The 25,040-nt window shown below is 35.8% G+C and overlaps 1 non-coding gene and 1 pseudogene across 1 annotated transcript; one reads left to right on the forward strand and one right to left on the reverse strand.

Annotated features, from left to right (window-relative positions):
- The first annotated feature begins 1,105 nt into the window (after nucleotides 1–1,105).
- On the forward strand, nucleotides 1,106–2,468 carry LOC110587249 (annotated as a pseudogene).
- Nucleotides 2,469–24,642: 22,174 nt separating this feature from the next.
- LOC123325422 lies at nucleotides 24,643–24,773 on the reverse strand. The gene has a single exon (XR_006540426.1). It is a non-coding gene; the product is annotated as a small nucleolar RNA SNORA63 (small nucleolar RNA).
- Nucleotides 24,774–25,040: the final 267 nt, after the last annotated feature.

Here is a 25,040-nt window from a genome sequence, read left to right on the forward strand (position 1 = left end):
TCCCTAATATCTAGAATGCCAGTCCTTGTAATCAAGTAATAAAAGTACCATTGGCTCTTTTTTTCATTACTTCTGTCAATTCATTTTAGAAATTTTTGTTTCTGGTATTCACAATTCAAATTCCATTAGATTATAAGTCTTGATTTCTAGTGTGGGAATGTTTTGTTTTGTTTTGTTTTGTTTTGTTTTCCAGTGGACACAATAAAGATCCCACTAAACTTGAAGGTAGCAATGAGCCAATAGGCAAAGAAAGGAGTTATCATACTGGCAGGAGTAATTGACACTGATCATGACAAAGAGATAGAGTTGGTGTTATATGATGGGGAGAGGGAACTGTATCTGGGACCCAGAAGATTCACTGGGTATCTCTTGTTGCTTCAGTGCGCAGACATAAATCTGAATGGAAAATTACAGCAATCCAGGTCCACCACGGAGAAGTCAACTAAGTGCTCAGATTCCTTGAAGATTTGGGTCACCTCTTAGACAAGAAACCCACACTAGCTGACGTGAGGGAACTCTGAGAGAGGAGATGATGAATATCATTTATGACTTGGAATGATTTACAGGTGCTAGGACTATCGTTGCCAAACTAATCCTCTTCTGTAAAGCTTACAGCTATCTGACAATTTGGAGAGTTGGTTATGGATTGGAATTAATGGAGGGCACCAGCCTACGCAAGTGGTGCGCTAGAAGGACTATATTAAAGACCTTGTGCACTACTTCATTTCTTCACTGCCTCATGACTCATTCTAGTCATTGATTTAGCAAACAATATTGTGCAGACTGTGCCTAATATCAAGCATGCATTGTTTTTTGCATACTACTTGAGTATTTTTCTGGCACATGCTTTGGGTCATCTCCGGGGGCTAACTGAAAATTCACATGTGCAACCCACAAGTTCAAGGAGTTTATCACTCATGGAAAAACTCTCAGTGGAGGGTCAGGTCTGGTGAGTAATTGCTTCTTCTTTACATTGCTTGGATCTGGAGTTTCTTATGGTAAATTTCCTCAGATATTCCAGGTGGGGCTGAGCACTCAGTCTCCACAGAAACAGTCAATTTAAAAACATATCTTTAAATACAAAATAGAATGGACTAGGGGGCTAATGAACAACAAACGGTTATTTCTCACAGTTCTGGAAGCTGAGATGTCCAAGAATAAAGCACCAGCTGATTTGGTGTCTGCTGAGGACCTGCTTCCTGGTTCAAAGACAGCCGTCTTCTTGCCATGTCCTCATATGGTGTCGAAGGTCAGGGAGCATTCTGGGGCTCTTCCATAAGGACACTCATCCAATCATGATGGCTCCACCCTCATGACCTAATCACTTTCCAAAGTCCCCACCTCCAAAAGCATCACACTGAGGATTAGGTTTCAACGTATGAATTTTGGAGGGACACAGACAGTTTATGGCACCCTGGTTCCTCACTTCTACTCCCTGGGAGCATTTGCCCAATACACTGTTTGCATTAAAACCCCTTTGAGCTGTGTTTTAAAAGGAACCTATACTATCAATATGACATGAATATGCATATTTTTTCTATGAACATATTCCTTAAATTTATTATTCCTGTGTATCTGTACATCTGCCAGTTTACAAAGCATCAGAGTAGGTAAGATCTGTAGAGGTGTAGAGATAGAAGAAGACAAGAGAGCCTGCCACCGCCACCGCCATCACCGCCAGTGCTGTGGGCGCTGCAACCACGGCACCTTACAGTGTTGTCTCCTTGCCTGTTGGAGAGCGACGTGAGGCCATGAGCGTGCTGCTGGCTGACCAGGCTCAGAGCTGGAAGGAAGAGGTGGTGACCAAGGAGACCTGGCCGCAGAGCTCACTCAAGTCCTCCTGTCTACCCGGGAAGCTTCCCGAGTTCCAGGATGGAGACCCGACCCTGTACCAGTCCACTGCCATCCTGCAATACCTGGGCCAGTCCCTTGTGCTCTATGGGAAGGACCAGTGGGAGGGCGCCCTGGTGGACATGCTGAATGACCCCGTGGAGGATCTCCACTGCAAATACCTCATCCTTACGTATCCAACCACAAAGCAGGCAAGGAGGGGTATATGAAGGCACGACCAGGGCACCTGAAGCCTTTTGAGATCCTGCTGTCCCAGAACCAGGGAGGGGCAGGTCTTTATCGCAGGCAACTAGATCTCCTTCTCGGACGACACCTTGTTGAACTTGCCGCTGATTCACCAGGTCCTGGCCCCGGGCTGCTTGGACTCCTTCCCCCTGCTCTCTGCCTATGTGGCATGCCTTGGCCCCGGGCCCAAGCTCAAGTCCTTCCTGGTCTTCCCCTAGCATGTGAAGCTTCCATCAACTGCAACAGGAAGCAGTGAGAGTATTGTCATTCTGTGCAGGAGGTGGGGCCTGCATGCCTTCCTTTCTCCAGGACCAATAAAATTTCCAAGCACAGAAATAAAGAAAGAGAAGAAGAAGACTGAAGAAAAATCCTCAGAAACACGTTTTAGATAAGGACATGAATCAGAAGCCAACAGAGGAAAGTGAGGGTGTGGTCATTGAATGAGAAGTAATATTAGAAAGCTCACATTCTATATCTTGGTAAGTTTGGGCAGGTAGATTTTCAAATTCTGGGACCATCCCAAAATCAAACTTTAAAGTCATGATAATTTGGAAGCATGTATCAAAGTGAGAGAAATAAGTTATTGTTAAAAGTCATTACTTGGAGGCAAGTACAAGACTTTTTTGTGTGTGTGTGTGGTGTATTCCATCAAGCAGGAAACAAAGTAAATATTAACACAGAAATATTTGGAAGTGGAGGGTCTTATACAATGGGTAATTTCAATAGGTCTGCAGTTACTTGGCCTTGGTAGGTGTTTGGTTTAGGGTGGACTTCAGTTATGTTTAAACTTGTAACTCAACAATGGTACTATACTAGTCAGGAGTGGGGGTGGAAATTATCTAATTCCCATAAGCAGGAATCAAGTATTTCAGTTTTTTTAGGATAATGGTTTTTCAAACCCTACTGTTCAGATTATATATATATATATATATATATATATATATATATATAATGAGAATGGCAGCTGGTTTCTGTTTCTGTTCTTTAGTTTTTTGTTAGTGGACTATTGCTTGTCTTGATTTTACCGCCGGACTATAAATCATGCTCAAAGTAGCCTGTGTCTTTGCCTTGCCCCTTTATGCTCCCTGAACTCTCAGGGCACTCTAGAAATAGAATACTTGTTACCAACGGATATGATTACTTATTTTCTTGTATGTCTCTTCCAAGTAAACCTCATGTTTAGTAGAATGCCTTGTAAGTAGTAGTACTTTATAAAAGTACTTTATAAAGTATTTTTGATTTTACATACCATCAGGATTTGGGAATACATACATATTAAATGAGTTTATAAACTCACATAAGAAAAACATACCATCAGTGTCTACAAAACTAAATAAAATTACCCCATAAATGAATACCTAGTATATTGATAAAAAGGACTAAGAACTATGAATATAGACAATTATTATAACAACCCACAAGATTACAACAATGACCATACAAAAACTGAGAATCCTTATTTTTCTTTTACTAAGTCTATGTTTTACCTTTGAAGAGCTCAGCAAATAAGCACATCAAGTAAAATAAAGCCTATATTTTTTAAAAACTTGACTTATTAGCAGAGGCTTCAGAAACATTTCTCTATATATGTACGTGGTAAATACCAAACAGTTGAGCTTGCATCTACTGTTATTGTTCTATATCTGAAAAACAAATGATCTGTTTGAACACACTGACCTTACGCCTAGTCATGGAGATCAACTCACATAGAATCCACAGCAGAACAACTCCAGTGTAGCGATCTTTCCTGGAAAACATCTGCTACCAGCTGAGTGTGTTTACATTTTGGCAGCCCTGGCAGATGTGCTCATAGATAGCCCATCTGTGTGGTGTTGGGAGGCTAGAGGTAAGGGAGCTGGTCTGGACAGACAGCGGGGAGAGAGCTTATTGTAATACATTGAGTTGTTCTAGAAAATGCAAATTAGCACCTCATAGCATTTTTTTTTCTTCCTGTGCTACTAATGCCTTATAGTGAACTAATTTGTTTGCATTGCCCAGAATAAGCAATAAAGTTATGTTTGGGACTGCTCTTCAACATGTAGCCATGGTCTGATTAGTACTTTAGGAAAAAAAAGATTAATATAAAAATTAATACTGCAAGTTTAGAGAATAAATAAATATATCAGTTTAAAATACTTTTCATATTTGAAAATATTATTAAGATAATATTTTGGCCTATGGGGAAAAACACCAAATAAATGAAGTATCACCCTTTCTACCTGAAGCTCTTACATGTCCTCTTCTCTGCATTGCTTGTTATAGTCTGAAATATTATTCAAAGTGTGTTGTGTGGAACATAATTTCACACTTACTAGAAGTTACATACAAAATTACTTATGTCTTTTTAAATAGCAATTTCTTTCTTTATTGTAAGATTTCTCAGATCTTTTAATAATGTTGATGTATTTTCAGAATCTCCAAGGGAGAGAGATACAGAATTCTCATTCAATGAGCATATTTTTGTGGAACATATACTGGACTAATATTCTCTTGTGTTTACTTGAGAAAGTCTACTTTGGTGATTGAGTCAGAAATCAGCAATCTGGAAGGAAAAAAGTTTAAAAAGAGAGATTTATATTGGCATTCAATTATTTCACATAATTTGTTTATTGAGATTCCAGAAATTAAGCAACTAAGTGACTGAGATATATCTCTTAAGAATGGATCAAACAATAATTTTATTCTTATATCCAAGATTTTTTTTCTTTCATGGGCTCATGCACGATGAAACTAGTTTGTAAGGGAGATCATTAAGATGCCCCGTGAATTTGGAGATTAGGTTATTCCCATTCTCATAAAGGAAACTAGTAAAAGATGTTTTAAAAACATATAAAATGTTTAAATGAAAATGTTTAAAAAAACAAAGTTCATACTTTACCATCTGCAGAACTTCAACCTTAAGATATTTGAGTAGTTGCTAAAACAGATGAACAAAACACCCAAATTCAATCACATGTTTATATAGGAATCTCATAATTAAGAGTTTTAAATAACTGTAATGTAACAAATTTTGTGATACATAAAGTCAGATTCTAACATAAGAGTAATGAAACTTGCAAAAAAAAAAATGTAGGAAGAGTTTGGAGCAAGAATCCGTAGTGTTTATGAAGCAGAGCTAGGAGAGAGCCACTGACCTGGGAGGCACAGATCTTCTTGTCATTAGAGATGATTGCTCTATTTGGAGACAGGGATAGCTTATTGGATGGTCCCGAAGTCTAAGTTATATACCCCTCCTGTATACTTACCTATACTTTTGATCTGTGCTCATTAAATAATTTTTTTGTTTCAATTTTTTATTTAAATTCTAGTTAGTTAACATATAGTGTAATATTGGTTTTAGGACTAGAATTCAGTGATTCATCACTTGCATATGACATCCAGTGCTCAACATAAGTGCCCTCCTCAATGCCCATCACCCACCTAGCCCATCCCCCACCCACCTCCCTCCAGTAACCCTCAGTTTGATCTCTATGGTTCAGTTTCTTTTTTTTTTTTACTTTTATTATGTTATGTTAATCACCATACATTACATCACTGGTTTTTGACGTAGTGTTCCATGATTCATTGTTTGCGTATAACACCCAGTGCTCCATTTAATATGTTCCCTCTTTAATACCCAATACCAGGCTCACCCATCCCCCCCCCAGAACCCTCAGTTTGTTTCTCAGAGTCCATAGTCTCTCATGGTTCATCTCCCCCTCCAATTGAGATAGGAGTCCATCAAAATCCTTGAGGAGAACACAGGCAGCAACCTCTTCGACCTCAGCTGCAGCACCTTCTTCCTAGACATATCACCAAAGGCAAGGGGAGCAAGAGCAAAAATGAACTATTGGGACTTCATCAAGATAAAAAGCTTTTGCAAAGCAAAGGAAACAGTCAACAAAACCAAAAGACAACCGACAGAAGGGGAGAAGATATTTGCAAATGACATATCAGATAAAGGGCTAGTATCCAAAATCTATAAAGAACTTATCAGACTCAACAGCCAAAGAACAAAGAATCCAATCAAGAAATGGGCAGAAGATATGAACAGACGTTTTTCCAAAGAAGACATCCAAATGGCCTACAGGCACATGAAAAAGTGCTCAACATCGCTCGGCATCAGGGAAATCCAAATAAAAACCTCGGTGAGATACCACCTCACACCAGTCAGAATGGCTAAAATTAACAAGTCAGGAAACGACAGATGTTGGCAGGAATGCGGAGAAAGGGAACCCTCCTACACTGTTGGTGGGAATGCGAGCTGGTGCAGCCACTCTGGAAAACAGTATGGAGGTTCCTCAAAAAGTTGAAAATAGAGCTACCCTATGACCCAGCAATTGCACTACTGGTTATTTACCCCAAAGATACAAATGTAGGGATCCAAAGGGCTACGTGCACCCTGATGTTTATAGCAGCAATGTTCACAATAGCCAAACTATGGAAAGAGCCAAGATGTCCATCGACAGATAAATGGATAAAGAAGATGTGGTATATATATATACAATGGAATATTATGCAGCTATCAAAAGGAATGGAATCTTGCCATTTGCAACAACGTGGATGGAACTGGAGGGTATTAGCTGAGCAAAATAAGTCAATCAGAGAAACACATGTATCATATGATCTCGCTGATACGAGGAATTCTTAATCGCAGGAAACAAACTGAGTGTTGCTAGAGTGGTGGGGGGTGGGAGGGATGGGGTGGCTGGGTGATAGGAGGGTATCCATTGGGGAGGATATGTGCTATGGTGAGCGCTGTGAATTGTGTAAAATTGTTGAATCACAGACCTGTACCTCTGAAACAAATAATACATTGTATGTTATGGTTCAGTTTCTTAAGATTTGTTTCCCTCTCTCTTTTTTCCCTCTTCCCATAGGTTCATCTGTTTTGTTTCTTAAATTCCACATATGAGTGGAATCATGTGGTATTTGTCTTTCTCTGACTTGTTTCACTTAGCATTGTGCTCATTGAATAATAATTTGTTTGCAAACTTAGTTTTGCAGGTAACCTCTTGTCAGTTAAAAAGAGGCAGCATCAAAATGTGACGGTTGAGAAGGTAGACACAGAAGTCAGACTAGTTGGATTTAAATCCTGGTTCTTTCACTTCTGAGCTATGTCACCCTTAGCAAGGCACATAACCACTCCAGCTCATCTGTAAAACTGAGATACTGCCATATCCATTGCATAGGTTAATGCTGAGGTGTGATTTTTATCCCAAGAATCAACAGGGATTACCCATTGTATATGGGTCCTTGAAAATAAAAGGTAATTATGTAAATCCAAATAACGTCTATAGTCATTAAACATTGTTAATGGTTCACTCTTGGTCTCTAGCAAATACTTTAAAATTGCAGAATGCTAAAAGTGACCTCATGAAAACAGACATAGTAGTTTCTGGAGAAAATAGTGCAGAGTCTGAAAACGTAGATTTGGCAGTTAGAGAAAGCCATGGAAGAAGATTTAAATATGCAGGTTTTCAGAATCATCTCCTGGAATGTGAACTGCAAACAGTAGTAAGTGGACCTAACAGAAGTTGAAATCACAAGGCAAGGGGAGCCACAAGAGCATGCAGTGTGCAAGGGGCCATGGACCTCTCCAGCCATGAAACTGGGTTGACCCGCGGACAGCAGTCAGTGGGAATATAAACTGGATACAAATGTAACTGCTGTAACACTCCATTTCCTCAACCACAAGCAGAATGTACCACGCCAAAAATTGTTAAAGATTTCCTGATGTTCACGGGGCTGTGGATATTGTTCATGTTTCTGTGCATACACTGTAAAAATAAATGGTTTGCCAAACTGCCATCGGCTGGGCAGAGGGGCAGGGAAGACAAAAGCACTAGCTAAAGCTTGTTAAAAACTTTCCTCTTATATTGACGTACAAAGTGGAACCGAGGGCTTGGATGTAAGAGATAAGAGAGAACTTGGAAAAAAAAAAAAAAGGGAGATTTAATTTATTTTACAGTTTTACAAATGATAAAACAACACCCAATTGCTATACATAAACAATAGGAAACAGTGTTGAACAGAATGAACTTGACAGAATAAATCTCATCTTTCAATTCCACAAATGATATAAGAAATATTCAGTAGCAATTATCCTGTGCAGCAGCGCTATCTCTGTAAACTTTTTTCTTCCTGCTATATACATTTGAAACGCTTGTGCTTTTGCCTACACAAAGAAACAGTATTTATTAAAAGGTGCTACTTAAATGGGAGACACAGGGCCAGGGAGCCACTGAAAACTGCAATTCAAATACATTGCCAGCTTGAAAACTTTTTTTAATTTTAATTTTTTCTTCCTTTTTTTTCTTTTTTTTTTCTTTTTTTAAGATTTGGCCATACTAGACCCTTATTGAAACTCTAAATATGAACAGTAGAATCCAGTTATAAAGTAGATCCCTCTTAAAACAGGTTAGTAACTGAAGTCTCAAAAGAACTTCTTTATTCTAAAGTGTCCTTCTCTCCAGAGTGCTTAACAATACAGCCTCTGAAGATGTTAGCATGACACAAATCTAGTGTGTGTATATTACAGACTCTGTGTGGATAACACAGACACACATATATAACATTGTATATATGCATCACACATGTCTATTTGTACTATATAGGTATATCTATAGCACATGTATAATAAAATATCTATTTCTAGGTGGGCTTTATTTGGATTTTTTTTTTCATCAGATATGAACAATAACCCTCTTTCACTCAATTTTTAAAACATTGGTGTATTGATAAGGTCTAATGGGGAAACTTTCAAACTTGTAGAGGTAACAACTAACTATACATAACTCTTCCTATACCTCTTCCACAATTATAGATACTCCCAACAATAAGCACATGAAAACAACTCTTATGAACCAAATACCACATTGTGTGCATTATGACTAACTGGCTCAATTAGAAATAAATTACTTTGTTCACCCTTTTCCTGTGTAGAAGCTTAATAACTAGTTGGTATGTACACTACCCATAGCATTACTTAAATAAATTGCTTATGTAAGCATATATGCAGAAATTCCCATTAGCAATTGATATACATTTCATATGATATACAATACATAAAGACATTTGAATGCCCAGCACCTTCTTTCAGACAGAAAAACTTCCACAGTAATTTCATCAGTCCTGTGGGCTGAATCACTAGATTTGCCCAGAAAATCTGTTACTGATTCATTTTTTTTATTCCAGCAACTTAATATTAAATATAGAACAGGCTGGGTAATAATGATGAAAATGTTTCCATGGCCTATTCATGTCAACAGCACAGTAACAACCACATTCTCTAAAAGACAGAATATTCCACAATCAGCTGCCTGAGCATTGCCAGGTACAGGGGTAAATCGTGAAAAAGAAAAAAAAATTAAAGCTGTGAACATATGACACGTCTCAAAAGAAAAAAATTCAGATGTTTCAAGGATGTATTTATAATTTGATTTTATCATGATCCCTTTTGGCCCCTTATTGGTTAAATGGAATTATTCTTCTTATTCTTGCTATTAGCCTTCAGTGATCTCCTTGCCTTATCCCTGTAAGAAGGCCACAGTAGCTTTATGAAGGTGGTGGGGTGGATGGAAAGGTATACAATAGGGAATAAAATGGTCTAGGACAGTTTGTTTTCTTTGAACACTAGATGCCTTTAATTGAATTCATTCTTGAGTACTGAAAGTTCCCTGAGATGAACAAAAGTAGTCTCAGTCGATACTGAAGCCCTTTTCATATGCTGAACATTTTCAGAACTGGGCCATTTATTTAGAGAACACAAAGTATAGGGTAACAAAGCAACATGAAGCTAAAAAGGCACTACTCAATGCATTTATGAGATAAACATTAATGCACTAAACAGTGAGTGTCTGGGATGCTTTTGCTGTGGCCTTAAAATTGTTTAAACACATTTGATGATGCAGTAAAAATGGCAAGGTTCCTTGCTGCTGCTTTTTAAGACATAATTTGAATGAGTTCTGAGATGGATTTTACTTATCAGAATTTACTTGTAACTTCAAATTTTCTATTGAATTCAAATTAAAGGCTATTCAAACAACTTACCCACAAATAGTAAAAATTAAGGTTCTATAAATCACCTCCTTTGGATTTGTTACGTAAATCAGACTTTTCAACTTTACATTCAAAATACGTGCCTAATTCTTTTAAGATTTCCAATAGATAAGAGGTTAATGATAAAAGTGCATCATGTTCTGTCCATTTTTAGCTCTGCATCTCCTTTATGCATTCTATTTTGTTTTCTTAGAGACACATGAATTCTCAAATATAGTATTCTGAAACCCAAGGTTCTCTTATATTTTAAACATAATACCACATATTATTAATATATTAAGAACTGTCCTACTGTGAACATCCTTTTTTATGATAACTTATATATGTGTGTGTGTGTATATATATATATATATATATATCTCCCCGCTATTTATTCTTTTTTTTTCAGACTGTCTTCCCTAAGAAACAAAACATACATATTCCCCACACTATTTCTTCTTTCCTCAGACTGTCTTCCCTAAGAAACAAGAAGTCAGCCAAGTGCTTCAGGCCAAGAGTAGAAGTGGGAACAGAGTACTTCTGCTTTCTAAACAATGTACCATTAGGATTACCTACCAGTGTAGTATAAGTTAACAGAAAACTGGCCTATTGGTCAATTCTATCCCATGTTACAACTTTTTGAATCACTTTCTTGATAATTTCATGTGCTTCTTTGAAAACACATTAAGGTGATTATGTGAATAAATTTAACCACAGAAAAAATATTGGTCAATTTAATTCACTTGACGTGCAAATACTGACCCACAGTTTCATTATTAAATCTCTTAAAATTAATCATCTATTATGGAGAAAACAATCTATTAATCATGTTATTTCTGCACTAAGAAAATTTAACAGTGACATAAAGAGAATGCCAATCTTTCCATTTGAAGTATAAGGGGAATATCAAAGAACTGGAAGTCTCATTTCAGCCCCATCAGTCTAACATTTATTCTAAAGGGCAAAATGCTTCCACGAAATTATTATGAAATGTAAAAGCTAAGGAAGTCTTCCTTCAAATAAAAATAAAGTTTGAGTTTGCAAACTTTAATATCTCCAAAGACAACTTCCATATTAGTAGCATAATAATATATTAATATATTATTTTCATGAAAGGAGAATGGTTTGTTGTGTAGAAACATCAGCACAATCTTTGGTACCAAACGTACTTGTTTTTTCTGCTAATTTTACCATCTCAGATGACATAGAACATCTTTCCTTTAGAATGGCTCAAGATTACTGAGTGGTACAGTTTAGCTGGTACCTTTTCCACCCCTGGAAAAAATCTGGAGGTTTACAGTTGTGCAAAATAAAACTCTTTGACAAAGTCGTCCTGTGATTGCTCTTTAAAAATATAAGAAGTTTAAAAATGATTCCTTGAAGGTTATTTATCTCATTCATTTTTATCTCAGAAAGGATTTCTAAGCACCCAATACCCAAACCAAAAGAGATTCCAGAAGACAAAAACAAAAACAAAAACAAAAGTTCATGATCAGACTCAGAGTCCTGACTGAAGGCATTTACTTGAGTTGTTTCATCTTATGGATTTCACTGCTCAAACTCTTTCCATCTCGGTTTCTGCTGACAAGGATGGTTTAATCCCCAGGGCTGAGTTGTGTTCCTGGGTGACTCTTCTAATGTGCTTGGCATTGCCGTGGCAGCCCAACAGTGATGAACATATTTGCCTCATTAACTAATGACAAGTGCATTGTTGGATCTTGTAAACACTACTGATTATACATTCAAACCGTGTTCTTAGTGGAAGTGGCACTTACTAGGACCCTTGAAGTCAAAATATGTGTTTTTTAGAGCACTTTGCAGGTATTTCATCAGCTGGTAGTGGATTTCTCATAAGTGTCCTTTATCACCTTGCCGATACTTGGTGGATGCTGAAACTCAGTCTTGTTTTGGATCCCATTTTCAAATCTTAGGAAGCATCTTCAGAAAAGAAGTGCATATTCAGTTTGTTTGTGTGTTTTCAAATGTGCTTTATTGCTTTACACACTTTCCTGTTGTTAGTTTCAGAGCTCCTCTATTATGTAGCACATTCAACGTTTTGAATTCTAATGGCATTCTGTGGGGACTGGCGTTGGAAAAATACCTATATTTTAAGTCATCGTAGTAATGATATTTGACAGCTTTTCCATTCAAATCCTTAGGGAATGGCCAGAATCCATACAGGTGAATCTCATCACAGAATCTTGTGGCAAGTGTATACATGAGGAGACCTGTGCTGGGTCTTTTGATGGGAACTTTGTTTGTCAGCCAGTAACTGGAAAAGAAAAAAGCACACAGAAGAGAAGAATTTAGAGAAACATACAACACACCCTACAGTAAAGTATATACTATGTGGAATCAAAGTAAATTAAATTTGAAAAGTATTGTTATGAATAACATTCAAAAGATTGTTGAAGAAATAACATATTTCTCAAGCACTTAGAAAAATTAACATATTTATTTTATTTTTCCTTATCCTTTATTTCCTTGCTTATTTTTGAGGTCATACAAATAGTCAGGGGACCTAGAAAGTGTGTAAATATTACTGTGGACTATCGTATTCAAAATGAATTAGCAGCAAACATTTATAATAATATACAGAATAGAATCTTCTCAGAAAGTGTTAAATATGACTGTAAACGACACAGTAATTGGGCAAAGATTAGGTAATTCTCCTAGAAAAAGAGATTTTAAAACTTTGCCCATAGGTTTTTCAAAATCTCTGATATTTCAATTAAAAATCCAAACAAATGCTTTGCTTGCCTTATACTAACTGACTTAATTTCAATTGTCCAAACCCCATTTTACAAAAGCTAATTAAAAATATTGCCTCAAACCACAGAAAAACAGCATAAAACAAATAACATATAAACATAAACAATTCACCATTTATTCAGTTTAACATTTTGTTACATAGGTAAAATAAATTAATGCTAATCAGTATTTTATACTATTCATTTCAAAGGCAATAAAATACTCTAAAATGTTCAGATCCATCATTATTGCTAAACTTTGTTCACCTGAAAAGCAAACTCACAAGTTAATCATCACCACTGGCGAGGAAGGGGGTTTCCAATACTTCATGGCATACTCATTATCTTATATGGAAACAGCTAAAAGAGGAAGGGCATAGAGTTTCTTTAACTTTCAAAGTTGTCCAATTACAAATAGAATAAAGTTAATATATATATTTTTTTAATTTTTGTTTTTACTCTTATCTCTTATTTGGGGAAATATATACTCTGCCTGCCATTCAAATGTAAAGTGGAAGATTCTATTAGATTCTGGTCATTGCTGTATTTACATATTTGCCTTAGATTTTATACAATATTCTTTCCTTTGCCTTTTTTTTTTAAGATTTTATTTATTTATTTGACAGAGAGAGACAGCGAGAGAGAGAACACAAGCAGGGGGAGTGGGAGAGGGTGAAGCCGGCTTCCTGCTGAGCATGGAACCTGATGCAGGGCTCGATCCCAGAACCCTGGGATCATGATGTGAGCCGAAGGCAGATGCTTAACGACTGAGCCACCCAGGCACCCCTCCTTTGTCTTCTTTTTTAAATAATTTATGAAGCTTTCCAGGGGACACCAAATACACCTAGACTATTGAATGTTGACCAAGAAATACTGGACTTTGAAACATTCCTATATTCAAATAGGGAAAATACACTTATCCACCATCATTCCTCTTTCTTTCCCCCCTTCTTTTCTCCCCCCTCCTTTGAACAGGGATTGACTTTTTACATTTTTTAATTCTCTAGTTGGTTGAAGGTCTCGTGCTGAATGTTTTGAGCAATATGAAATGCACTGTAGCTCTTTTGTTATCAAAAGTGTTTTAAGGAAGCCTATTTTCAACAAAGAAGATTCATAAGGAATTTTCAGAGATTATTATTTAAGAAATTTTATCAACATAAAGATAGCTAATGAACAAAAACCATAGCACGTGCATTCTTAGCATCATGAAGAAACCATAGATATTGGTTTTGTGCAAGGAACTTACAATACAGTTTGAAGGTTTTGAAGAGACTGTGATACAGCCGAAAGCTCTTGCAGCTTTGAGAAAGCAGATGTTCAAACACAAAATGATTATTATTGGAAAATTTTGTGAATGTGATCTGTATGTGGTTACAAATGTCAGTCGATGAAGTTGGTTAGTTAAAAAAAAAACACATGTTATTTATAAATTTTTAAAGCGGCTGAGGCCAAGTTCAAACTCAAAAAATGATTATTTCTATCGGGGAACGTCAATGATCGGGAATAGTCTGGCAATACAAAGGTTGTGCTGAATTACCTTATTCCTGAAGTGAGAAAAGAAAATAACTGTCAGGAAATAATATAATGTTATATTATTTGTAGGGGACTCCAAGGTCACATTTATGTGTGAATTCAAGAACACATTATAAATAAACACTTTCCATTTTCTGGAGAGATTTCCTGGATAGCCACTCAACGATGATCAATCGTAGACAAAATACCAAAGCAACTTTTATATGTAATACAAATAAGTAGTTATAATATTAGAAAAAAACGCCAAAGACAAAATTATTGGCCTAAATATTTTAAAATAGTGTCAGAGATATACAGGCACTCAACATTTTTTGATCCAAGGCACCACATGCTATACCACAAGCAGAAAATGAGTGATGGCGTCTTCTTACCCTCAAGACTCTGACATCTAAAAGCAGAGCAGGTAAATGAGCATAATGGAGACATCAGCACATCCAGAAGAAAACAAGAGAAAAATGTAATTCCTGGGACAATTCTCAAGTATGTGATGTGATTTCAGTGAGGATTTTATAGAGGAAATAAATTTGTGACTTTTGGAATAGGGAAGATATACCTGGGATATTAATTAATTGATATTAAGAAAAATTGTGTTTTGAAAACTAAACTCAGATCGCAAATCATCCTACTTGAAAATAATGGGTAGAGAGGCTTTAGAAACTTGTTACTTTAATCTATGCAGTTCAAACACTGGTGCTAATAAATGTTGCTTTAGAAATCCTAAAGCTTTCTGATGTTTGGCTTGTAACAATTTGACTAATTTCAAAGAAAAAAATGAACTACCCATTTTCAGGACATTTTTGGAGAAAAAGCACAAAATAAATGCCGTTTTAGCAAACAGATCTTAATAAATGGTATCAACAGGGCGCCTGGGTGGCTCAGTTGGTTAAGCGACTGCCTTTGACTCAGGTCATGATCCTGGAGTCCCGGGATTGAGTCCCACATCGGGCTCCCTGCTCGGCAGGGAGTCTGCTTCTCCCTCTGACCCTCCTCCCTCTCATGCTCTCTGTCTCTCATTCTCTGTCTCAAATAAATAAATAAAATCTTTAAAAAAAAAATAAAAAAAATAAAAATAAAAATAAAATAAATGGTATCAACATGTAACTGATAAATTGAAACGAAACCTTAAAGCAGGTTGGGAACTAAGGCCACAGCTAATAACATTCTGTGAAATTAAAAAGACACAGGAACTGATCCGAATATAGTCAGTAAGAATTTCCTATGTGCTTATTATAAATCTAATGTCGGGCTTGAAATTGTATAGGCCAACATAAATTACCGATATTCAGTATTTGCCCAGGAACACGTTCCATATGTGAAAAGGACAAAAATGGATATTCTTTTTAAATTCTATTAGCACAGTCAGTTAAATAGTATCTGCCAACTTTACAAGCCAAAATCCAGAGAACAATTTTAAAATCCATATCTGGAAGTATCTACTTATGTACAAGCTGACATTTAAAAACCACAAATTTCTTGTGAAGAGTTAATCAAAAATAGAATGTTAACTGAAGTTTTTAACCCTAAATAGGAAAACATAGAATTGAAAATAATACATATATAAAATAATGGACTACTTATATTCTAATTCAGTATAAGCTGTTCTAATTTTTATCTCAAATTCATTTCTGTTGTAGTTTAAAATTGGCAATGTTTTCAATTCAGCAAATAATCTAGTTTCCATGTATGTATTTCTTTTTATAGAAATTGATTTTTTTAATCATAAAATCAATGCGGGCTCCCTGTAGAAAATTTGAAGAAAAAAGAAATGAATGAGGAAGAAAAATATTACTTATAATCCAACTACATAGAGATAATTACTGTTATAATGTGCAGCATCCTCTTGTTTCCCTAGCTGTTTTGGATCTTAATATATATTATATTATATATTATATTGATACATATTATATATTAATATATAATATATAATAAAATATACATATTATATAATGATTATATGTATTATAATCATTCATACAGAGAGTGTTTTTCACCAGCTAGGCTAAGTTTTATTTCAGATACTATTAATTCCCTCCCTCCCTTTCTTTCTGCTTCAGTGTTGTAATACTCTACCTTGTTGTGTGAAAAAAACTCACCCTGGATTTTAAGTGTAAATTGAACATTTCTAACTTTTTATAGATGCAATAGCCTCCATAGGTCTCAATCCTTCCCAGGATGGAAGCTCTGTTCATGCCAAGCAAGTGTCTTACCTCCCTTTCCTCCAACATATCCATCCCATTTCTTATTTCAAACCAACTCAACACTTGCAATGTCTACCCACCAAATCAATGTCACTCCTTGGGAAAGCTACTTCACTTCCTTGGACCTCAGTTAGTAATATTTAACCTGTAAGGTTGTTATGATAATGCAAAAGAGACAGTAAGTATGAAGGTCATTGCACAAGCTTGACACGTGGTAAGTAATATTAATTGAATTTTAACCTATCCCACAACAACCCATTCCTCAGTCCCACTCACACATCCTACTTCTCTCCTGGTGCCTTGCATAACTGCATATTGCCTGGAGAATTGTGGTCATGTCATTTAACCTCAAAGGGCATGTTTCTTTAGTTGAGAAACAAAAACATTTAATTGTATGGCTTTCAGGTTTCCTCTATCTATAAGATTCTATGGCTGTTTCAAATCTTCTCTCTCCATGAAACTGCACACTGCTTGAAATTGTGTGAAACACTCTTGGTTCTTCTCTGCTACCCCCTCCTCATTCTGTTCTCTTCAACTTTTTTTCAGGTTTTAATACACTGAAAAGCAAAGAAAGTACTCAATATAGTAGTTTTGGTATTAAAGCCCACAATAGCTTAGATTTTATCTCATAATCAAATTAGGTAATAATCACCTGGTAAGCCAAAATATATTATTTCAAGCAACCAACATTTTCAAAATAAAAGAAAAAACTTATCTTCAACAGCATTCAGCATTTGATGTACTCACACTCAACAGTTTGGCAAAAAAGGAACATTAATTTGCATTTATATTTAACCAAAGAAGTGTACAAATTTAGAAGTAGTATTTTTTCCTCTTAAGATACTATTCTTCTAAAAATCAAACATGAAAATTTCTAGAAGAACATAAAATATAATATAAAATATTCTAGAATATGGAATTCCACTGTGCCAGTTTTAATATATTATTTGCAAAGTTTCCATTTATGAACCCAGCAACTCTCTTCTCAGGAATGTGATATGAAGTACATAGCATAAGGTGCCTGTGCATACTATTTCTCCTCCCTTATTTATCTTCCCACAACTGAGCTTTGTCCTTGTCCTGCAGGAAGATTCTGTTAAGGGCAAGTGATATGGCTTCTGGGTCTGAAATGTCTACAGAAATTTGAGATATTATAAAAGAATTAGCTTTCCATAATTCATCTTTGCAGAAGATGGGTTCATCTCCCCAATTCCATACTCCATGCCGCAAAACTAATTTTTAATAATACCTGAATATTATACACAAGTGTTCAGATATTCTGTCCTCCATATTTGTTAATATGTTGATTCATTCTTAGAAAAAGGACATGTGAATAAGCTGTATAATATAAAACTTAAAGCAGTCATCCCAGGGCATATTGAAATGGAATATCTCTGCTGTTTTGTTTTCAACTGTTCACACAATCCTTCCATTGTATTCCCAGTCTATGGTATGCTCCATCACATGAATCTACTTTTGAAAGTGCAGAAAACTTAATTTTGGGGACGCCTGGGTGGCTCAGTCGGTTAAGCGTCTGCCTTCGGCTCAGGTCATGATCCCAGGGTCCTGGGATCGAGTCCCGCATCGGGCTCCCTGCTCCGCGGGGAGCCTGCTTCTCCCTCTACCTCTGTCTCTCTCTCTGTCTCTCATGAATAAATAAAAAAAAAAAAAAAAAAAGAACTTAAATATCATCATATTTAAAAAAAAAAAAAGAAAACTTAATTTTGTTTCAAAACTGTTTTGGTAACTAATGAAGTATTATATGTTGGCTAATTGAATTTAAATTTAAAAAATTAAGATGAATGAAAAAAGACAAAGACAACAATAAAGTGTGGCTATATGGAAAAAAATTTTTTAAAAATACATAAATTTGTTTTGGTAAAGTTTATAATAACTCTTATCAAGATTATGAAATAGCTTGTCTTTCTATAACAGTAGGTTGGTGATAATTTCTTTAAAAACAGAAAAAGAACTTCCAGTACTGTACTCACAGAGAATAATTCAGTCCACCATGAATTAATCTTTATAGTATCCCATTAAAGCAAAAAGCGATGCATCTTAGATCTCCCTCTCATGTGAAGAAACAAAGGGATAGAGAGGCATATTTCATGTTCTTTGGCAAGCTAGGAGTAAACCCAGGAGTAAAAACGTAAGCAATGTCATACAAGGTAGCAATGATAATACTAATTTATTGAGTGTTTATAAAGGACCAGAGACCCTGTTAAGAGCTCTACCTATGTTGTTTTTCTCATTTAATCCTCATCACAAACCCTAGAAAGGATGCTAGTTCACAGATGGGGACACCGAGGCTTGGGCAGGTTAAATAAGCAGTTTAAGGTCATGGAGACTGTAGGTGACAGGGCCAGGTTTCAAGCCCACATCTAGATGGCTATGATGATTTCAATTTTAACTAAAAAGGAATGGGATTGTTTAACTTCTCAAGAGAATTCAGCCTGGAATAGTAATTTCCTGGGTACATTTTCAACATAGGGTTCATATGGGAAAAAAAAAATAGTTCTGGATGGTCTTCTGGCAATTAACAGTCTGGTGTCAGTGGTGATGTGTTTTACACATGGAGCTTTTTGGTCTTTTTTACTTCTTTCAAAGGTAATTAAGGTAAAAGGTAAATAAGAGCTGACCCACTTTTCCCATGAACACTCTCAAAAGTATTCCGAATCAGATGATTTTGTAGTTTCAGTACATAACTTAACCACATTGCAAATGTCAAAGGCAGTGACATTGTATCAAAGGGTAGGGATTTCCATGCAGAGATGAGTAAGTTTCTTAAGGTATCTGTAAGTGTTATTAAAATGAAAGCAGGGATTGTAACCTCAAGGGGTCAATTTGTCAATATGTTTTCTAGGTGTCCTTTGCGTGCAGAGCTCTATATGATTATATTGACCTTCAAAAGCCTGATTCATCAGAGGCATAGAGTTCTCATGGCATGGAGAAGGGAGTAGGAATACTAAGTTAGGGCCCCAAATCTCTATATTCTCTCTGTGTTATGTCCACTACAGGAATCAGGCTCTGACCTTAACTCTGAATCTCAGCCTTCTTTTTATCTAGCCAGATACATAGCCTGGTTGAGCATAGATAGTATTACAAAACTCAAGATCTATGTTGGTTTTGCCAAGTGTCTGGTATTTTATTAGTGGAACATATAACTCTTGTTATTGTGGTATTAGTAATTCTACTTCGTATTCACAGTTTTAAAGTCTTTTCACATGCTCCTCATAAAATTCTGTTATAGATGCTGTGGTATATATTATCATTTCTACTTCACAGTAGATCCAGTGAAAAGTTCAAGATTTGTCTGAGTTTTCTCAGCCAATGTGCTGTACGCTGTTTGGTAACTGTTTAACAGCAAACACTAATTAGGGGAGAAGGAATTGCTGATTTGTAGCCTTTGCAAATTTCTGTGCTGTAAATATTCCCATCAGGGCTGAGTTCAAGCTACGGACCTGACATCAGTGAACAGTGAAGAGGGAAGAGACGGTACAATCCACTCTTGGCAGCCAGCACCAGCTAGCTCCAGTACACGACCAGCTGTAGGATGCACAGAAAATATTCTTCATGACCTGTAGCCCCATAATGTTGCACAAGAAAATTCAACATTAAAGAAACTTGCCTAGAAAAATTTCCAGGTAATTGTTTATATACACCTCATTTGTAAAAAGAGAAGATGGGGGTATAATTTGCTTCTTATGATAATAATAGAGAAGTTTAACATTGTTATACAATGAAAACAGAAAGAGATAAATGAGTCTTCTATTTTTCTCTCTCAAATAAGATATTTAAGCCCAGTGTTGGATACACAGCAGATACTTAATGAGTGCATATTTAATTTATTCTTGCTGGAGTTTTAGAGATTTTTAGTGTTAATAAAAGGGAACATATTCATGGTTTGGCATTCTCTGAGTGACAGTACTTAATAGGATAAGCACTGGAAAAACTTTTTTAACCCAATAATGATCTCGGGCAAACCACTTAAACTTATTCAGCTTTAGTTTACTCAACAATAAAATGAGATTTTTAATATGATTCCTACTACATCTAAAACTCTCATTTTTAAAAGGTCACAAGTAATCTGAATTCAGATTGAGGAACATGAGAGTTCCTCCATTTGCAGCTGGAGTCTTATGTTTTGTTTGTAGTAATTAACTACTCCTACTTTCATAATGTGTGATCTGACATCATATGCAGCATATCCCTTCAATAATGTTATAGAGCTATTGGATAAAATCATCCCTGCTAAAAATTTAACATCATACCCAGTTTCCTATAATACTTGTATCTAGTGGTCAGAAAATTTTCTCTACTTACAAATTCATAATAAATTGATTTTTGATTATTTAAGAATTATAAAATTGTCCATCATAATTTCAAAGATAAAACTAGTGGAAGAGAATAAAGTGAAAGAAAATGGAATCTTGCTGAGATGTGAGAAAAATTAAAAACAGAGGGGATCCTTTAGACTTTATTTACCATGAAAGAAATCAGAATGGAATTTAAGTGGATCACTCCAAAAGTATATTACATGTTGGTTAGATTTTGGTGAAAGAGAATTAAAAAAATAATTATAGATGAATTCTATATTGTATCTATTAAAGATGGGGGTGCCTGGCTAGCTCAGTTGGTGGAGCGTGCAACTCTTGATCTCAGAGTTGTGAGTTTGAGCCCCACATTGGGTGTAGAGATTACTTAAAAATAAAATCTTAAAAAAAGATATTAAAGATAATATCTTTGGGGACTTCTCAAAGATTATACTTAAAAACTTGAACTGGTGCATGGGGTATGGCAAAAAAAAAAAATGAAGTAGATGTAAAGCCACAGGTTTTAATGACCTTCTTTTTTTTTTTTTAAGATTTTATTTATTTATTTGACAGAGAGAGACAGAGTGAGAGAGGGAACACAAGCAGGGGGAGGGGAGAGGGAGAAGCAGGCTTCCCGCGGAGCAGGGAGCCCGATGCGGGGCTCGATCCCAGGACACTGGGATCATGACCTGAGCGGAAGGTAGACGCCTAACGACTGAGCCACCCAGGCGCCCCAATGACCTTCTTTTTTAACCCAATTGAACTCTGAAAGGCAACTGAAATTTATGACCTGAACTGCCAGAATGAGGAAGTGATGACGTCCAAAAGGTGAAATACTGGAAACAGAAGGGGGATGGTCTTTTGAAACATGATGATGGAATTAAATAAGGTTAATGCTAATGTGCCTTGTGTCTGATTCACCTTATGAGAGCAGATTACTTTCTGAAGGCCAAAAATTATGGAAACCTTGGCTTTTTCCTATTAAGATTAAAAGGAAACAAACCATTTATCAGAAGATGTGGAGTCCTACAAGAAAATAAATAAATAATTAAAAGCAGGTGGGGATAGGTAATCCTAAAGCTTAGCAAAAATGGGTTAGATATTGAAAGATGAAAATGATAGCAGTATTTTATCCATGCAAATTTTTTTCTTTACATAAACATTATTCCAAGAAGGCACTTAGAGATTGTATTTCCACATTCCCAGACAACATAAAGACAACTCTCAATAAAAGTCCCTTTTTACTATGATAAAATATAAACAACTCTTCTAATGGTTTGATGATCTTATTTCAGCTTGATGTGGACAATTTACAAATGGGTATGCCCAGTTTCCATCAATAAGTCAGGTTACATTAACCTTCCAAATAGGAATTGTGCTAAAATCTATTTCAAGAGGAGTAAAGGCCAACAAATATGATCTATAATCCATTCAATAATGTAAAATGCTTGCTAGCAAAGTATACAAACTACACATAAGCCAAAGATCAGACTTCTTTTCAAAGCCCAGGGTGAAGGAAAAAATCACGATAGCTATAAGCAAGTTCAAAGTAGTTCTTTAAAGCCTTCCCAGCAGGTATCAAAATGATAGCATTTGGGGAGGTTAGTCAAATTTAGATCATTATTTTCTATATTTATTCCTGCCATAAAGTGTGCAATACTGAAGGGACTGCCCATTTAGACAATCCTTGGCATAAACTTATCACTCAATAAATGGCTTTCTGCGAGCATATAAGTTGATAAAGGGGCATCTAGCTGAGGGAAAGGCCCCCATGAAGGAATATTGCTAGGGCAATGCCCCTAATGCAGGCTTTGGGATTTGAATTATATTCCAAAGCTACTTGTCACTAGAAATACTAGTGCTGTAATTCTGTCCCAAGATTAATTAGGGGAAATTTTATATTTTTATCCCTGAAACTTTGAAGGACTCTGAGGTGTTACATAATATTTTCATTAAGTCAAACATTAATAAATGCTTGAGTATTTTTCCCTCCAGATCTCAGTCTCTATTTGATGAAACTCCAATCTGATGCAGTCAGTGGTAATTTTCCTCCTTTTCCTCTCTTTCAGCTTCACTTAATGCCAATCCTTTCATTGTATTTTTAGGTAGAATCATTTAATTTATAAATCACATTTATAAAATAGTTGCTAAATGGAAGCCCATTAGTAGAAATTAAAAAAAAAAATGTTCTTATTTTCTGAGGAAATAAAACAGTGAAATACAGCTATAAAGATAACTACATTAGGTAATAAGGTATTCTTTGCAATAGAAAAGTATAAAAGTGGAAACAGTACTACAAAATCAGGCTATCATGTAACAAACTGTACCTTGACTGAGATGTGCCCCTATTATGATGTTTGTCATAATATTCAGTTAAAATGCAATGTTGAAAGAATGAAGTTGTACCCCTTCATCATACCATAAAAAAAAAAAAAAAAACTCAAAATGGATCATAGACTTCAACCTAAGAGTTAAAACTCTAAATCTCTTAGAAGGAAATACAGGAGTAAAGTACTGTGACCTTAGGTAAAGCTTTTACTAGATAGCAACAAAAGAAAAATTTAATTGGACTTAATCAAAATTAAAAATTTTTGTGATCCAAAAGATTCCATCAAAAGAGTGAAAAAACTCACAGAAAGGAAGAGAATATCTGTGAATCACATATCTGATAAGGGACTTGCATCAAAGGACATAAAAAACTCCTAAAACTCAATAATAAAAATATAAAAAACCCCAATTTTAAAAATCAGAAAAGGCATAGATATTTTTCCAAAGAGGATATACAAATTACCAACATGCCCACAAAAAGATGGTCAACTAGAATGGTTATAATAAAGAAGACAGTAAGTGTTGTTGAGGATATTATGGAATTGGACATTCATATATTGCTGGTACCTCTGCACGAGAGTAAAATGGTATAGACCCATTGGAAAACACTCCAAAGTTCCTCAAAAGGTTAAACATGAAGTTATTATATTTGTAGCAATCACACTCATAGGTAGAAGATTCTCTCCTCAACCAAATTTTGTTAGACTCCTCTGAGCTCTCTTCTCAACTAGGCATCTACTTTGGCCATCTGTGTCCATCCTTGTTGAGTCTAGTTTTTAGCAAGAATCCTTCCAAGTTTAAGTTTTAGTGAGAATTCCTCCACCCTTGATGTCTGTTTATCTGTGTTTCAGTTTCCTGATCTGTAAATTTGAGGCAAAACATCTTACCTTCTGGAATATTGGAGGAATTGAATGATCTGATATAAATAACAGTTCACTGTAAATTATGAATTTTATTTACAAGTTCAGTGTAATATATTGTGCTGTTGGAATATTAGGAAGGTCAATCACATTACCTATGTACATGCCTATAAAACATTCACTCAACTAGTGAATTTTGAGTTTAGTTTAGTTCTTGTTTTTTGTTTAAAGAACTCGATAGATTATTGCCTACATTATACAACGAGGGCCAAATCATCTAGCAAAACAAAACAAAGCAAACAAACAAAAAACCCAATAGTTACTTCTTTTAAACTTGATAATTTTTTTTTTAAGATTTTATTTATTTATTTGACAGACAGAGACACAGCGGGAGAGGGAACACAAGCAGGGGGAGTGGGAGAGGGAGAAGTAGACTCCCCGCTGAGCAGGGAGCCCGATGCGGGGCTCGATCCCAGGACCCTGGGATCATGACCTGAGCCGAAGGCAGACGCTTAATGACTGAGCCACCCAGGCACCCCTCAAGTCAGTGTTTTACTTGGTAAACATGTCTGAGACCATGCATCCCTGGCTGCTAAGCACCATGGTGGACAGGGCTAGAAAGGTAACAGTTTTATTTTGAGCAGGGGGCAAAGACAAGGCAGCACTTTATAGCTACATTGTACCTAGATCCTGCATCTAAACTTGATAAATTTTAAAAAGCAGGGAGAAATGATCATAAGGTTTCCATCTAGAATGTGAAATATGCCATTCAACTGAATATAGCAATCATGAAATTCATGTAAGTTTAGAGGCACTGCCTAAGACAGATGATTTGTTTTCTTTTAGTTATACTGATATAATAGAAATTCAGGAATGAGAGTCACAAAACTTTTTTCCTGACTCTCTGAATGAGAATATAAGTTGATAGAGATAATTAGCTCACACTTCATAACAATAAACTTA

This window comes from Neomonachus schauinslandi, chromosome 7, assembly GCF_002201575.2.
Source record: "Neomonachus schauinslandi chromosome 7, ASM220157v2, whole genome shotgun sequence".
Classification (NCBI taxonomy): Eukaryota; Metazoa; Chordata; class Mammalia; order Carnivora; family Phocidae; genus Neomonachus; species Neomonachus schauinslandi.